Raw genomic sequence first — 13,748 nt, forward strand, 5'->3', positions numbered from 1 at the left:
ATTTATGAATGAGCCTGTTAGATAGCTGCATGTACTAGTAGTTCTTGTAACTAGTCCTCCAGTTATGTGGGTGATATCCTTCAAAGAAAATGCACTAGCGTTTCCTAGAAGTATGATTCAACATCATTGGTCGTTAAGTGGAGTAGCTTGAAAAAGTCTTTTGTAAAATCCTTTCGAAGTACCTTCTTGTCCTTTTGACAGTGATATTGTATTTACTGGGTTTTTTTCAGCTTGTGACTGGTTCCTAAGCTGCCAGGCACTGACAGCAGATTCCCAGCCTGCCAACCCCAATACCTTTGGCAGTAGTTGGCTGCTTTTGGCAGCAGTCATCTGCTGCCAAATTACTTTGCCAATGTGCCTCTGATTTCTAGGCAAGTGGAAGCCCAGGACAGGCGTGCTCAGGAAGTCTGATAAAGGGCACATCAGGATTCCTTACCCATTTGCAGACCAAGCAACTGCTCAGCACATGTCCTACATGGTGCTCTCCCCTGCTGGCCTGCTGGCTGCAGACACTGCTTCATCCCAGTTTATCCTGCATTATCTCACACTGCTGTCAGTACCAAGATCTAATTTTGCCATTCGAAGCCTTCAGTGTCTCTTTAACTATTGCCAAATTTAAGATCCAGGGCCTTGCTGTCAAAGACCGTTGTGATACTCACTCTAGCCTCATTTTTCCTCTTCTTCCTTCCACAAAAATGATGCCTTCATGTTATTCTTTTGTCCTCACCTCTCACCTTTATTACAGGGAATTTTCTTCAGGTGAAAAAAATTTCATATTTCTGAAGAATTCAGACTACCCCTTCATCTGCAGGCACCTGTTACTGTTTCTCTTCTTGCAAAAGAAAGCAACAGGAGCTCCAGGAAGCAAGCTCTTTTGTTAATTAAAGCCCTCTTTTACAGTGAACCTGTGTTTGTGCAGACGTATTTGCAAGTTTACTTAATCAGGAGGATTTGGGTTATTTATTTGCAAATTTATTTGATCAGGAATATAGATATAATTTTTTTTTTTCTTTGGTTTCATAGCAAAATCTGGCCTGTTGTGTGCACTTCATTCCTGGGAAATTCCTCCACAGACTTACTCAGAAGCGAGAGCCAGAATCCACACACCCTCTCCATGCCAGACACCGATGGAGCCTGCAGACACCATGTGCTGTCACACAGCATTTGCCCCACATCATTATTCTCTGCTCCTGTCCATCGAAAAGGAACAGAACAGAGTGCACAAAAGGACAATAGAATGACTTGGCACAGGCCACCCCTCATGCAGTTGGTGGACCTCTGGAGGCCGGGAGGAGGCAGACACAGAATGGGCTTAAAGGAAAATAAGCGTGCTTCACTGCAAAATCTTATTTTGAGAAAACATCTACAATGGGTAGTGACTTCCGTTTCATTTAAACAAATTGCAGAAATTCATTTTCAACGAAAGAAGTTAGATCTGATGCTTCAGAAAACATATTAATTCTCAATTCTCCTTTTGCAGTTACTGTGAAGATCCATTTGCATCTGCAAATATGAGGGGGAAATGTAGCAAGAATATACACTATTTTTTCAAGCCCACATCTGGTATTTTTATTGTGGAGAAAATGAAAAACCTCACGTGTAAAGCATTGCATATATTTTCTTTTTAATTTGTACTGTTTTGCATAACTGATTTCTAATATCTCTTTTGTTTCAACAGACCTGTGCTTCAGGTTAGCATATCTTTGGAGTGCTGCAATAATACATATTTTTGTACAGTCAATGCATATTTGAATCTTTCAAGAGATATTTAGCAAGTTTCCTTTCATATAATAATTTAAAATTACCTGGATGAGCCAGTTTTATTTACACAGATGAGGTTTGAATTGTTTCTTCTAATCCTTTTTTCTCATGTGTCTCTTGAGGGAGTTGCAATTTAAAATATCTAGAACACTAACGTTGTCATGTTGCTGTTCACACGTTTCAATACTGTAGCAGTTCTCAGTGGGTGACATTACACCAGCCCTGCTGATGCTAGAAGCCTTCACACTTGGACAGCAAAATCCCTGTTCAACCCTATCCCCTCCAGCAGATGTCATCGTGGCAATGGAGAATACTGCTGGGGATAGTGGGAACGAAATCTCCTTTGCCGAAGCAGGAAGAAAGCTTTGCAGTAATAGACTTCTGTCAAAACAAGGTAATTCTCTCAACGCTTTTCATTTATGGAGTGCTTTTCTGTTCTATAAGGTTTTAAAAAACATGTTGACTAGAAAAACACCAGACTGGTCCATGGCAGTGGTGTCTATATGCTCTGAAGATAGTTGTAGGTATAGATATATATGGGAAGAAATGCACGTGCAATACTCAGTTTGTGGCTTCTTTGATTTTTGGGTTTTTTTCCGCAATTTATACAGTTTCTTGTATGTGACACCCCTTGCTCAAAGCCATCATACCCTTTCTGTTCTACTTCCCCCCTCCCTGCCCTAGTCCCCTTTAGAAATAGTTTCTCCAACAGGAAACCCCAATGGTCCCATTTCATTTTTACCACGAGTGAATCTCTCCACACCTGTCAGCACCTGAGCTGCTGGGTGTCCAGTCCCTTCTAAGGTTCGTAGCTGCCTGAGTGGGTCGCTGGGCAGTGAGTAAATCCACAACCCTGTATTATTACTAGGTGTAATTTTAATCTCTCAAACAGAGAACAAATCCCCAGAAAAGCCAAGAGACAAGCCAGTCACTGGCAGTTTTACCTCCACAAGGGCTGCAAGGCTGCAACATACACATCCATGTAATTTGAAAAACATATTGAAAACATATTGAATTATTGAAAGTATGTTTAGCTATTGTTCAATAGCTGATCTCAGTTTCTCACAGACCATGAAGTTCAGGATTAGAAAAAATATCAGATTAAAAAAAAAATCAAAAATTTCTCTACCTTGGAAGTCCCAAAAGGTTTGTTTGAACCTGTGATATGTATTTAGTGAGTGTTGTCCTTTTTAAATTTTAGCCAGTGCTGCATCTGTGTTCTTCACGAGAGACTGACAATATGTAAAATCATCAGATAAAACAGAGCACAAGCTGAGCTGAGTGAAGCAAGCTGCTGAGCTGAAATGTGACTTTCTAAAAATCAACAGGGTGCAGCTATATCAAATAATAAGTACATAATTTGAATGTTCTCTTTTGTCTAGATAGTAGCACTATGAATAATGTTTTTACTTTTTAAAGTGGCAGGCTTTGGGGAAGCAGATAGCAAGAAAGCAGAGCACTAATGGCCTGATTAACTTAAGAGTCTGCTTGTCCTCCTTAGTCCAGTCTTCGAGACTGAAGCAAGTTGCTGTGACTAACATAAATTCTAGGGGAAATGGCCAGATACCTGGAACAAATTTGTGATCTCTCAACACTAAGAGGAAAGCAGTTCTTATTGGCAAGATTTTTGTCATTGTTCACATTCTTAAAAAAATCTTGGCTGGAATTTTGTCCTTGACCAAGTGGAAAGGCTCTCTGCTGGCAGAAGAACAATGTATTTAATAAAAACAAAGCAACTGATGCTTTTGACAGAACAAGAACAGACATCTGTCTGGCTATTCTGAGTAAGCAAAAATAGCAGAAGACCCCCATAAATTTCTATTAAATAAATGGGATAAGGAAAGGGTTGCAAATAATGTACTTGTTTATAATGCACTACCACCTCATCTGGGCACTGTCAAAAAACATGGGGAAAAAAAATACGTCTTTTATCCTCAGGAAATGTAGGATGTTACGTTGTCAAAGTTAACAATGAAAACAAACTGTAAAAAAAATCCCTATAGTAATATTTTAAGAATTGTGAAGATGCAGCTATTAACTATAAAAGCAGGGGACAAAATAGCTATAATCTATCAGAAAAGGTAACAAAGATAACTACCTAGCTCATGTTCACTTTTGATTTTGCTTCAAATATTTGAGATTTTTGTTAGATATATTGTCCTATTTAAAAATCCTTAATGTTCCCATTAACAGTGTTCCCATACTTTTTCTAAAAGCATTTTGTAGCACTGTAATTTAATTTCACTTAAGTTTTGAAATATTCCGTCTGTAACTCATTGCTTTGAGAGGAGAGAATAAGCATCACAGATAAAAGGCCAGAAGCTCAGAAAGGTAGTCATAAGGAGACATCACTCAGTTCTCTGTATCTGTCTTACAGCAGGGTCAAATATGGCCAAACTCCTCTTGAAAACCTGAGCTGATGGTAATTCCATATTTTTCTCCAGGGCCCTGCAGCTGCAGCGCTATCAGTACAGTTAGAGCAGGCATATAGGAAAGATGGAGACAAACTTTACTAAGCTCTGGAGCGACAGGGCAAAGCATAAAGGTTTACAGTAAAAGAGTGTGATTAAGACTAGATACAAGGAAGAAATTTCTTATAATGAGAGTGATTAAGCACTAGAACTGATTGCCCAGAGAGGTGGTGGACATCCCATCCCTGGAAACATTCAGGGTCAGGTGGGACGGGACCCTGAGCAACCCGATGTAGTTGCAGATGACCCTGCTCATTGCAAGGGTGTTGGACAAGATAACCTTTAAAGGCCCCTTCCAATCCAAACTCTTCTATGATTCTATGATTTCCTAATGCCAACCTTCTGTCTCCCTTGCAGCTTAGCTTGCAATTTGTCATCCTATCCGCTTTAAAATAAACATTAATCTCTCTCAGGATTATGAAACTTAGTAATGTAATTGAAACCTCTACTTTTCCTGGGGGAATTGCTTGAAATGCGAGTCTCTAAGCCGGCGCTGGTTCTTGTACCCTGGAAGAGCTACAGCTGAGAGTAGGATGCAGCCGTGGCAGTGGAGTCGGGTTACACCAAGAAGATGCTTCTGTGCAGACACACCGATGCTCTTTTTCAGAGCCGCTTCCACAGTTCTGTGTGGAGCCAACCACTGAGGACTTCCTAACACTGGCTGGGTGTCAGCGTGTCCAGGCTGTTTCTCTGGATTAGCAGAGGACACATGAACTTCGTAGGCTTTAGCACCCTGACTTCGGGGCTAGTGGGTTTACATCAGAAGGGAGAACTTCCTGTATGAAAAAGCGTGCGTGTGTTTCCAGCTCTTGGGATTCAAAGGCAAAGCCGCCAAGCGTGACCCAAGAGCAGGCGGCGAGGCGCCGGCCGGTAGCTCCGAGCCCCACCGCGGCCGCTCCGCGACCCGAGCGCACGCCCGGGGCTGAGGGGCCGAGCACGGCCCGGGCAGCATCGCCCCCGAGGGGGACGCGGCCGGGCTTGCTCACGGGGAAACGTCCCACGGCTCTAAGGTTCTCATGTGCAGCTCCTGGGCTGGCCAGGGTGTCTGACGGCCCTCCTAAACCCAGCTGCTGATTTTCTGTAGTCCGGCAGCGAGACAATAAATAGGCGCGTTCAGAACACACTGCCAACGTGCCCGGGCACACAGGGGTGGGAGGGGAATTTTCTGTAGGAGAAACAATCAGCAAGCATCTGAAGAACCATGAGAACTTAAAAATCCTTGAATTGCTTTGCAACATTTTTCCTCTTGTCTCCCACAGCAGCCTCGCCAGCTCTCCCTGTTCCTCCTTGTGTATACAGCGGGGAGCAGCCCCCAGCCAGGCACTACGAACAGTTGTGCTTAGGGAGAGCAAACCCAGCTCAGCCGTGATAATTAAGATAGTTGTGATACTTTAATTGAGCTGCTAATACCAAGGGAGAGGTGTCGCGTAGAAGGCCCGTGGGTAGCAGCTTTTCTTTCAGTCCTTTGCTGAGCAGGAAGGGCTGTAGTGCTGAGTGCGTGAGGAGAGTGCCACAGGACTCACAGGAGATGCCCTGCTGTGGTGGACCCTTGTCTCTTCCTTCTGACTGCCCCCTCCCAAATGCAGCCTCTCCTGCTGTCAGTTCTGTCATAATGCTGCATGCTTGGCTGTACTTCTTGTAACAGCAATCTCCACGTTGTTCCTCTCTTCTCCCTCCTTAGCTTGAGGGCTCACTTCTAAGATTTTGGACTACGCAGGCTTTGATGCAATGCTTGTGTCTTTCCACTCAAACAATTAGTCTTATGAACTGCTGTGCTTACAAACCTACATACATGCTTTTAACCTCTGCTTTTTAAGTGGGAGGAAGAAAATGGAATGGATATCCTAGCTCTTGTGCAATGAGGATAGTTTATATATTATTTATGTTTATGATGGTTCGGTTGCTGCTTTTAAATATTGCCTTATGTTAGTGGTATAGTAAGAAAAAGGCTTTTTCTGTTAACAAATCCTTATAGCATTTTCCCCTAAAAGTTTAATAAGAATCAGAATCTATTATCTTGGATTTTCAGGTATTGTAAGCATCATCCCTTAGTGCAAAATATTGATGTGGAACATACTGTTTGGATAACTGGCCTTCAACAGCAAGGCAGATACGGTTTTAAATTTGAGTTACATGAATTTAAACTTCTGGAAAGCCTTTGCATAGTACAATAAATTAACTCTTTTGTTTTTAATTCTACTGTCGTGGTTTTGTAATAAATATTTCTTTGCAATATTAGCAAATCAACCCATAGTAGTATTGTGCCTGTGTGTTAAGCTTTGTCATGAAAAGCAAAGTAAGGAGAACTCCAAGTTGTCAGGAGAACTCCCAGCTAGTAAGAAGTGTAAGATAAAAGCCGTCTTTATTTAGAATATATAAAACTTACCTTGAATTGTAAGTAAAGGATACTTCTTTATAGTTCTATCCTAATATATGATTTTTATTTTTAATTTGAAGTTCCAGTAAAAGGACTTTATTAAAAAAATTGACCATCAAAATGTTTATAGAATCTTTCCTTCTTAAACAGTTTCCTTTAAAATATTTTGTGATAATGTGAGAAATCTGAGACTGTGAGAAATACAGTATTTCAGAGTCAAACAGATGTTAGCTAGTGATTTTTCACTTTCACGAAAGATCTGGTAAAGAGCTTTCTGCTAGAGCAATTTTCTGTCAAAACATGGATTTAATGAAATGTAACATTTTGCAGGAAGATATTGATTTATGTTTTCAAAAGAAAGCTATGGAAATATTTTATTTATGGTTGAAATAAGAATATAAAGAAGAAAACCATAAGTCAAAACCGAACATCTGACACTGTCAAAATATCGTAGTCAGTTGTTTCAGAGGTCCTAAAATAAAAATTGCAGAATTTGTGTTTTTTCTACAGAAAGTGCTGTTGTCTTATTTCTATTAGAAAGGAAATTTCGGAATATCTGGTTTTTCTTCCTAGGTCAGCATGATTTTTGTCCTTTCTTTTTCTCCCTGTTTTTTTACATGCTTTGGTTACTGAAACTGTTTTCATGAAGAATCCCAGACCAGGAGTCTCCAGAGCCTTCTGCATTTGATACAAAGCTCTTGGACCTCTGCTGATTAGAAGAATGACTCAATGCCTCCTCGTAGACCAAATTAGAGGAGTTAATCAAAGGCTCTGTAGGAGAGCAATGTGAATTCTGGGCATCTTTGAAAATCCTAGCTGAATTTCTAATCAAGAGTACTGACTGCTCTTAATTCTGCAGCTAGTGTTGCTCCATCCTAATCAAAACAGAAGGGCTGCTCCACAATGGTGCTCCCATCCTTGGAGCAGCACATGCTGTTACTGTGGCCACAGCCAGCCTGGCCTAGGCTCGCAGTGGGACAAAGGACCAAGAAATTGTCCCTTCTGGAATTCTGTCTCTCTGCCTAAACATGCCCTTCTTGGTATCTCATAGGCTACAGATTTGGTCTCAGATCAGATGACTGGAAAAAACTGCTATTTTTTTCCCACAATCCAGATGCATTATCTTTTAAAAATGGTCTCTGTTGAATTGAGCTTTAAGAACGTGGTCATATGACAGAGATTAAGGTTGTTAAGTATTTATTTATCAAGGATTTCTATTTTTAAAGAAGCTTACAACTCCATTATATATCTAAATATAAGAACTTGTAATGAATAGGCAGAGATTGAAAATTATGAAGCAGGCAGAAGCTCCAAATTATATTTCTGAGAAATGAGAATGTTTTACAAAATATGAAAAGATCTTCTTCCTGGAAATACTGTTTGTGAAACAGCAGTGAGCAGTCCTGACTGCTGTGAAAGTGGAACAAAACTTCTGATTCTTCATGGCCCTCCTCTGAGAGGGCAGTTTGAAATGGATTGCTAATGGCAAAAATCCTCTGCCCTAAACATAAGACTAAACTGCAGTAAGTGATGTGTACATCCCTGCACAAAAATCTAAACACATTAAAACCAAAATTTATTTCATACCTTTTTGTGCATCTACAATATTAAAGGCTAATGTGCTAAGAATGCCTGAAACACTAAAATAATTTTGGAGTTAAAAAACCCATAAAATCTGTGGGAATAATATAAGCTGAACTATTTTCTTTTGCTAATGTGACCTGACATTGAAGGACAGTTATCTGCTGCATGAGAATAATTTGCCTGCCTTTTGCTTGCAGATGATTCATTACTTCAACAATCATTAGTTAAAACGTATTAATAACAGTAAAATTAATAACTAATGGTAGCATGATCTCAGTATCTCTGCTTGCAATTGTCAGGGTCACTTAGTGTGTCACAAACCACATCAGTAGGCAGTGTCCCTCCTGATGCTGGGTCTGACCATGCAGGCTAATAAACCCCTCCTGCACTGCTGTATCTTTGCTTCCATTGCTTGTTCTTTGCTCCTCTCAGAACTGCTGCTCTCAGAACTGCAGAACTGAGCAGTAAACCAGCTCAGGGGAGAGAATCGTGTTTAAAAATTCTGGGGCTTTTCCACTTGGTTCTCTTCAGACAGAATTGATTTGGCCTCTTTTGTAGCTGTTGGGTCACAAAGACCAGGGGGGTCTCAGGAATAGCCACAGGCAGCAGGTGGGAAAGACACTGTGATGGAAGCTGTGTATGCCTGCAGAGCTGCTGGCAGAAATAGTGATAAAATTGCAGAAAAAGTCAGTCAGGTAAAGAGCTTTAAAAAACCAAAATCCTCAAACTGTTAGTATTCTGGCTGTGATACAGATGTATATTCTTTCAAAGGTAAAAGTTGATTATCTGCCTTTAAAAGTTCCATTTGGTTGTTCCTACGATTATGGCATTTAACAGTCTCTCTTCATTTTAGTGAAACAATAAAGCTTTTATAAACCTTTCTTGGAATTAATATCTATCATTTCAGGAAAACAGACCTATTTTATCCAGTGTCATAGAAACTGATGACAGAATGAATTTAGACCATAACACAGTGGGAGTATTCTAAAGAAAAATGGCTTAGTAAGACATTTATATTCAAAAAGCAATTTTTATGTATTATGGTTTATATTATAAAAGGGCCTTGAAAATTTTATTTGAAATATTATTACAAATATTTTATTGTCAACAAATTAGTATACTATATACCTATGGAAACGAATGGTACAATAGCACAAGTCTAGAAACGGACAGAATGATACTGATGTCCATACGCAGGGTGGCCAAGAAAAAAGAAGTGCATTGAACCTGGTATTTCCAGAGAAGTAAAAAAACTTGTGTGTGAACACATTAGCTACCTGTACAGAGTAATTGCGGAAATGAATTTGTGCAAGGCATAGAAGACCATGGCTTTTAAATGGGACAGCACTTTGTAACAGTGTTGGTGGTGTTAATTCAGGCTCTGTCATATAATGACATTTGACAGAGACCAAATCACAGCCTCCTTGCCTTGATTTCACCACAGCAATTAGATTACTGATTAACTTAATCTTTGTTAATCCAGAGGATTACCAGAAGTGCATGCTTCTGAGGAATAAAACCTACATCCTGAAAGCATACTTACAAGAGAAACTCTGGTGGTAACAACAACAACAGAAAAGTAAGCATATAAAGTAGCTATTTGTGGGACACGCGTTTTTATTTCAAATCGTTCTTCAGAGCAGTCCAAGGACGTCACTAGGAAAAAAAAAAAAAAAAAAAAAAAAAGTACTTGTTTTTGAAAAGACCTTCAAGTGCTGTGGAATGAGACTTGCCCCAATTGCTTCACTTGGGGAAGCTTGATAAGAATCCAGTATCTAAACAATGATTAAGACACGCCTGATGAAAATTAGGAGGCATTCAATTCCGTGTCATTCCCATTAGGGTGCCTGTAAGCATCTCCCGCGGAGCTTTCAGGCTTTGTTGGGCTGGGGCACTGTCAGACCTGGGCGCCTCCCCCTGCTCCTGCCTCCAGCTCTGTTTTTATTTCCAAGTGACAGGCCGGGGGGAATGTGTGACTTGGGACAGCGGTAGAACACGCGCGGCTCTGGCGTTGCTCTCCCGAACCCATCCCAAGCGCTGCCGCCCGTTTTGATCCGAGTGCCCGCTGCCATCCGCGCTCGCAGGGCAGTTTCGGAAGCGGGCGCTGCCCCGGAGGGCTAATCTCCCCGCGGGGCACGACCCTGCCCCGCGCTCCGCACTGCCCTGAGCTCGTCCCAGGACCGCGCTCCCGGCACAGCCGCGGCGGGGAGCCCATGACCGGTCCGGCTCCCGCGCCCGCCCCCGGCGCGCCCTCACGGCGCTCCCGCCGCTCCCGCCCGGCCCCTCCGCCGCCCGCCCTCGGAGCGGGCCGGCCCCGCCCACCGGGGAGAGGGCCGCGCGCACGGCCCGCTCTGCCGCGCTATTGGCTGGCGTGACCGCGCTGCGCGCTGCGGTTGGCTGCGGCCGCCGCCAGGCAGCGGCGGGGCCCGGCGGTGTCCGCCCGCCGCTGCCGCTCCCGGCGGGAGGGCGAGTTTGAGTCGCGGCCGCGGCGGAGCCGCCGGGCGGGAGGGTGAGTTCGATTCCCGGCCGCTCCCGCGGGGACAACTTTTTTCCGGCGCGGGGCTGGCGCATCCCGACGGGGCGGCCGCGGCCGTCGGGCAGCTCGCGGCCGAGTGAGCGACCCCCCCCCCGGACCGCGGGTCCCGTGCCCCGCCCTGGGGCAGCCGGCGGCGCGCGGCTGGAGCGGCCGTGACTCGCCGGGGCGGCGGTGGGTGAAGGGCGCGGGGAGGAAGGCCGGGAGGGGGCGGCGGAGTTGCCGGGGGCAGGGCCGGTGCCCGGGGGCGATGGAGGGGCAGGGCGGCTCCCTGCCCCCGGTGCGGCGCTGCGGGGCGGCGCTCCGGGCACCGGCTGCTGTTTCTCCCCTTCACGCGAGTCCTCCCGGGGCCCCGCCGGCATCCCGGCCGCGTCCGGCCGCCCGCTGGCCGCGCACCGCCCGCGCCCGGTCCTGCCGCGGCAGGGCACAGCGGACAAGCGGCGGCGGGGCCGGGGCGCCTGGGGGCCGGCGGGGCAGCGGCGCCTTGTGCCGCCGGGAGGAGGCGGCCGGGGCTGCGGGAGAAACAAAGGAGCTGCTCCCGCCGTGTCCCCGAAGCGGGGCAGGCAGCGCGATGCGTGGCAGCGGTCTTCCCGGCGCCACCGCAAACCTTCCTGGGGCGGCGTGGGGCACGGTCCGGTGTGCTGTGAGACGCCTTCATCCTAAGCTGTCCCGTGGGCATGTTGGTGGTGTCGCTGCCGCGGTGAGTTGGGTGCCCGCCGCGGGGATGCGGGAGGTGGCAGCAACAGTTAGGATGGATCGCGGAGTTGGCGGCTCCGAGCGGGCAGCGCCGCCGGCTGCAGGGCTTGTGCCTCCGCCAGCTTCGTGCTTTAACTTGGCGCACGTTAAATTGAAGTGGCTTTCCGTGTGCTTTGTGTATCAGACCTAACGATGAAAGCAGAGGTAGTGCCCGTGGACTTGTCTTGTCCCGTGTAATCCCGACAGCCATCACGTTTGTTTCCTCTCCGACTGAATTCTAGCTCTCTGCCGAAAAAGCTCCACAGCCTGAGGTTCGCAGGGAGATTTGTGTACTTGAAGATTATGAAGTCCTGCTAGTATCGATGTTTCAGAAGTTTTAACGTACACTGCCAGTGTGCGAGGAGAAGAGCAAAATATGAAAGTTTCTATTACATGGTTGGTGTTAGGGTCGTTAGCTGCAAATTCAGATTTAGTGACTTTTTTTTTTTTTTTAAGGCAAGCAGTGTAAATTGCACTGCAAAAAGCAGTGTTATATGAAGCAAAGCATGGAGTGACGTTGATGACTGCATTTCATCATAATCTAAAAGGCTTTCCTGCAGTTTTTCTCTCCAATAATGGGTTTACATGCTACAGTGGTTTTTCAGAAGTTTGTGCTTTCCACAATATTATAGAAAGGTTAGGGTTAGAAGGGACCTTAAAGGTCATGTAGTTTTATGCCCCAATGGTATCTTGCTTTTGTGCTCTCCACCTTTCAACAAGTTCTTTTATGTTACAAAAAGTAAGTACTGTTGTATAATACGGTGAAAATAATTTGCAAGCTATTGTAGTTCCATCAATGAAATAGTTTTGGTAAAAGTTATGTACTTGGAAGTAGAATTTTAGATCATTCTGGCAGTGTTTTTGAATGTATTTTTTCCTCCAGAGTAGGAAAAAATATAAAAACGCTGATTTTGGATTACGAAATCCGTCTGCTTCTCTTCTGTGACAATCTCCTTGTGAGGCAAGTCACTTCTAATAGGCCTTTTATCAGAGGGATGATAATTCTGAGGAAGTTTGGTTCTAGTTGGCATAATTTATTAACTGTAACAATTCACTTCCTTGCAGTGGTGAGCTGTTTTAAAGGGACGTGTTGCATTTAATCAGAAAGCTTCTTCCAAGGAAAAAGGCTGTCAGGGGCAGAGTCACGTTGAAATTCTGCTGCAGTATCCTAGATGGGTGGGTTTGCTTTCACTTGAGAGAGTCCATGGGAGACATGTTCCCAGGCATAGCTAGGTAGTTAAGTCACTTGGATTCTAATTTTACGAGGACTTGTATCACAAGCATGTGCGTGAGATATTGTAAGGCTGGGCACTACGAGTGGTGTGTGTCATCGGTGTTTTACTTAGCACAGTGGGGCCGGCTCTAAGCTGGGAGATGAGCCCATTTGCTGATGCATGTGACTGGGTCAAACCTAGTAGTAAGTCACTGAGTTGATGTCTCATTCACCGTATACATTCCTCTAAAACCCAGTGTGGAACCTTTCCCATGCTCATGTCAGGAAGTTGATTTTCATTAAAGCCTGCCTTAAGGTACATATTAGGTTGCCTTCTTTACTTGTCACTGACTTCAATGCATGCAATGTGAAAATCACCTTGTTCATTCTAGAGGTTTAAATTATTAGTTATGATATGTTGGCTAATACCTGGTTATTTTAATTAGAAAATAAATGGTCTGACGTGACGCTGTGTTTTTCAGGTTGTATGGAGAATGCATAGTTTGCAAAATGATTTCTTAGAGAAAAATCACAGTTCCCAGGCTTCCCTTTGAGACTAAGAGCTTGTGGAGTATTTGAGGCTTTCAGATGGAACCTTCAAGAGGCACAGATGTTTGTGTTGATGAGAATATTAAAATGTAGTAGCTCTTAGGCTTTTAAAAAAGATCACCTTTGCACTCAGCAAACATACAAAGCCTCAGTCGGCAAGAGCTTAGACTTAAATCCGTTAGGTGAATTGCCAGGTCAGGTTTCATCCCCGGCCCTTCCCTTTGACAAATGCGCTCTCTGCATAACCTGGCATGCTTCCTCTCTCCCAAGTGGGACATTGGGTTCAAAGTTTATCTTTAGGTCTCCCACAGGACTGTGTGGGTAGTTTTTTTAGCAGAATTGGAAGCTACACCTGTGAATCACTGCGCTCGCGTGCGTTTTGTCCAGTGTTACCAAGCAGTCAGTCTTCCAAGAGCAATGTGCATGAAATTTAAGCAGGGGATCTGATCTTGCTGTATGGGAAATCAGAAGCCTGACAGTGTGACCTTCCCTGCCTGCATACTCTCTTTTCTTTGGAGGGAAACT

The 13,748-nt window shown here is 44.3% G+C and overlaps 1 protein-coding gene across 5 annotated transcripts in view; it reads left to right on the forward strand.

The window, feature by feature from the left end:
* The first annotated feature begins 2,109 nt into the window (after window positions 1-2,109).
* HYCC1 (hyccin PI4KA lipid kinase complex subunit 1) overlaps window positions 2,110-13,748 on the forward strand; it is a 52,309-nt gene continuing 40,670 nt past the window's right edge. For 4 of the 5 annotated variants that reach the window (XM_040063211.2, XM_040063153.2, XM_040063193.2 and 1 more), the window contains exon 1: window positions 10,617-10,702. The gene's annotated coding sequence lies outside the window, so the exon portion shown is untranslated. Of the gene's footprint in view, window positions 2,156-10,616; window positions 10,703-13,748 lie in introns of those variants that run through there. The other variant, XM_040063186.2, reaches the window with a different exon arrangement.

This window comes from Hirundo rustica, chromosome 1 (assembly GCF_015227805.2).
Source record: "Hirundo rustica isolate bHirRus1 chromosome 1, bHirRus1.pri.v3, whole genome shotgun sequence".
Taxonomy (NCBI): Eukaryota; Metazoa; Chordata; class Aves; order Passeriformes; family Hirundinidae; genus Hirundo; species Hirundo rustica.